Raw genomic sequence first — 3,768 nt, 5'->3', positions numbered from 1 at the left:
CATAGCTGAAGGTTGGCCATGTTCCTACTGCCCAGACAACCTTACTTGCCGGACATTTTCTGAATATGGTTCTCCTGCCTTCCCATTAATTCTGTGAACTTACCCCAAATCTTCCAATAAATTCCCTTTATGCTTAAATTTAGCCAGAATTGGTTTCGGTTGCTTACAACCAGCAATCTGACTGGTAGAGTCCATGCTTTTGAGGAAATGAAAGGCCAGAGGCAGGGACAGTCATTAAGTGCATAGTCACATAAGTAAGGGCACAATTAAAAAATGAGGTAAGTATTCTAAAGAAAAAGAGCATATCTGAGAGTTCTGACCTGGTCATAGGGGAAGTCACATCCTTAAGGAATTGATGCTCGATCTGTAATTCAAGGTATGAATAGATATTATTTATGCACAAAGAGAAGCATTTTAGTGAGAGAGAAGAGCATGTGCAAGGGCCCCTTTCTCCCTGCGGACAGAGCCTTACCCCACCCCAGTCAAGAGTATGGGGAAATCATTGAAAAATAATATTTTTTCCTTTTTTGTTTTTTTAAACAGATAACATAATTGATTGTGTTTTAAAAGGATCACTCTGGATTGAGTATGGAGAATAGAATGAAAAAGAACAAGATGAGAGGCAAGGGAGTAATAGAACCAGAAGAAGAAAAATCTCTGGTGAGAGATAAAGGTAGTTTGGATTGAGAGCAGGTATAGAGGATGATGATGATGATGATGATGATGATGATGATGATGGAGAGAAGTGGCTGCATTGGAGGGATACTTAGGATATAAAATCATTAGGACATGAGTGTGGATTCTATATGGGGTGGGGAGGAAGAGGGAGATGGCAAGAATGGTTCCCAGGTTTCTGTCCTTCGTGACTGGTTGGTGGTACCATTCCTGTGACAGAGGCCACAGGAATGTAGGCAGTTTGGTGGGAGCAGAATGATGAGTATGGTTTTGGACATGCCCAATTCAGCCAGGAGTAGGATATAGATGCCTGGTGTATTGTGGGCTGGCGATGAGAGTTTGGGAGGTGCTGATATGTAGGGCAGCACTTACAAGCCAGGGGCAGGGATGCAATTGCCGAAGGAAAAGGTAATAGACCAAAAGGGGAAGAAACGAGCACTGCACCTCAAAAGACTCCAGCCCTTCATGCCAGAAAGAGGAGAATGAGATGGCAAAGGAAACCGAGAAGGGTCAAAACCCAGGATGGAGATAAAAAGGTAAGATTGGCACCAGGAACTAAGGCTAAGTGAGAGTCAGGGCAACAATCAGACCTGAGGGGAGCACTGTTGGGAGCAAAGCCCCCCACCAGGAGTGATCTGAGTGTTTGCCATTTATGTTTATTGTCCACCCACTGCCGGCTGTTTGGGGTCAACCATCTGGGAAAAAGGAGAGGAATGGAGTAGATGGATCAAATCCGTGAGTGTGCTCTGGTAACATAAGTGGCTGAGACTGTGTAGGTGCAAATTCTGGCAAAGCTACTTCTCAGCGTAAACATGGAAGCCAATGTAAAGCATTTAGATTAGTCCCTGGCACCAATGGGCACTCACAAATATTAGCTGTCCTTTATGGTTACATCAAACTGGAGAGGACACAGTGTCCAGTGCAAGCTTCATGAAGGGAAGCTTTTTTTTATTCCCCTCTTCATTCCCAAAGTCTAGAGCAATTCAGGGAACATAGCAAGGGGTCCCAAATGAATGCTCACTGAATGGTTGGGTAGACGAGATGGGTAGAGATCTCCCCCAGAAGGGCTAGGTCTGGCCTGGGAGTTTAAACAGGACCAAATATGCTCCTTTCACATCTGGGATTAACTATTCAAGAAGGTAGATTTTTGTAGGTTTTACCCATCTCTCAGCACTCAAAATAATATTCAGAAGCAAAAGGAAGAAAAAGGAAGCTACTTAAAGCTCCATGAAAGTTTCTTAAAGAAAAGCAATATGGAACACATTTAAATACTTTATGAGTGGAACTAATAAAAAAAACCAATAAGCAAGGAAAACACAGTGCAATATACTATGCAAACAGTTAATAGCTTTACAATTTAAACAACTGGGACAAATTGATTAGGAAAAAAAAAACAGTTATCTACTCAAGGCCTCAGCTAGGTATCTTTGTGCAAATTAGAAACTGTGCCTCTTCCCCCCTCCCACCCCCACCCGGGGCAGATAAATTAGAAAAAGACACCCCATTTAGTTGGACCCGGTCTTACAGTGCATGCTTGGCAAGTATACAAGTCAGTAGGTACCTTTGTAAGAAGAAAAATGTCCCTCCTCAGATGAGAGTGCACAGGTAAATGATTGGAGTCAGGCTTGCTTTGGGCTATTGCACCCCCTGAGCCTCAGTGCATATACACCAAACAACCTGTGAGACAGCCCTGACTTCAGTAGGAACTGGACAAAGTTCACGCATAGGCAATTCCAGAAGAGGAACTAGGACTGATAATAAACATCATTTAAAAACATAGCTAATGCCACCAGTGATCAAGCCAGTTCAAAGCAAAATGGGTAAAATTTTTCCTCTGTGAAATGAATAAAACATATTACCCAGTGCTGGTGAGGGAGGTGTTCATTGGCATAACCTTTCTGGAAAACACATTGATAATATCCTCTAAGAACCTTAGAAGTGTTTATTTTCTTTGACTTCCTAATTCCATGTAAAGGAATTTATGTCAAGGAAATAAACAGTGATGCAAACAAAGGTTCAAATATAAGACATGTTTTCTGAAGCAATTTTATGATAGCAAAAGCTGAAAATAACCTGAATATCCTACAACAGGGGGGTGGTTATACATATCTGCAACTTCTTGAGACCCAGTGTGTTTCAGAATTCCGGATTTTCAGGTTGTGGAAGGATAATTTGGTACATGCTTTTTAGCCCCCTCAGTAGGGTCTGTGGCAGCACCATCAACACATCCAGTTCTCTGCCCATGAAACTTATTAATTGTCCCATTGTTTCAGAAGAGGAGGAGTTTGTCCACCAGGCGCCAGCAGAGGCAAACACTAGACCAGTGGTTCTCAACCTGTGGGTGGCGACCCCTTTGGGGGTCAAACGACCCTTTCACAGGGGTCGCCTAAATACATCCTGCATATCAGATATTTACATTACGATTCATAACAGTAGCAAAATTACAGTTATGAAGTAGCAACGAAAATAATTTTATGGTTGGGGGTCACCACAACATGAGGAACTGTATTAAAGGGTCATGGCATTAGGAAGGTTGAGAACCACTGCACTAGACACTGAAAATTGCAGTGGAGAAATGTTTTATCAAGAATGGTGCCTTCCAGAAGAACAGGAAGCTAATGCTCAAAAGCCCAAATTCCCTGATGGTATGTAGGTTACAGATTATATAGGGCAAAATCTCAAAACACTGTGGGTTAGGGGTTCTGGGTGGTGCTGGGAGCTGATTGGCCCAAGGTAAGGTAAAGGTAAGGTAAGGATAATGAATCATTTCTTCAAGTCTTAAAGACAGCTCTGAGGTCTGTTCCCGTGTCCCAGTGTCAGGTCTCAAGGGAAAGTAGCCAGGGGATGATTCCACCATAAGGCTTAGGAATTGAAACATAACCTAGGTCAAGATGTTATCTTTAGCCTGCCAGAGGTCCTGACCATGTGACCACTAGTCAGGTGTGGGCTACTGTCTTCTGCTACCTTGGGGGTTGCTAGGTCTCTGAGGTATATATATATACACACACATATATATATCCTAATATATAAAAAAGCCAGGGGCCCTCATGATCAAAACAACTGGATGGACGACCGAACAGCAGGCTGTGTGGG

General features: G+C 42.8%; 1 protein-coding gene across 2 annotated transcripts in view; it reads left to right on the top strand.

Moving 5' to 3' along the window:
• Positions 1–1,130: 1,130 nt before the first annotated feature.
• OMA1 (OMA1 zinc metallopeptidase) overlaps positions 1,131–3,768 on the top strand; it is a 59,634-nt gene continuing 56,996 nt past the window's right edge. Inside the window, exon 1 of one of the 2 annotated variants that reach the window (XM_023759975.1) lies at positions 1,131–1,211. The gene's annotated coding sequence lies outside the window, so the exon portion shown is untranslated. The remainder of the gene's footprint in view (positions 1,212–3,768) is intronic. The other variant, XM_023759977.1, reaches the window with a different exon arrangement.

Source organism: Myotis lucifugus, unplaced genomic scaffold, assembly GCF_000147115.1.
Source record: "Myotis lucifugus unplaced genomic scaffold, Myoluc2.0 scaffold_168, whole genome shotgun sequence".
Taxonomy (NCBI): domain Eukaryota; kingdom Metazoa; phylum Chordata; class Mammalia; order Chiroptera; family Vespertilionidae; genus Myotis; species Myotis lucifugus.
Note: the sequence above shows the minus strand (reverse complement) of the source record. Positions and strands in the feature narration are given on the sequence as shown.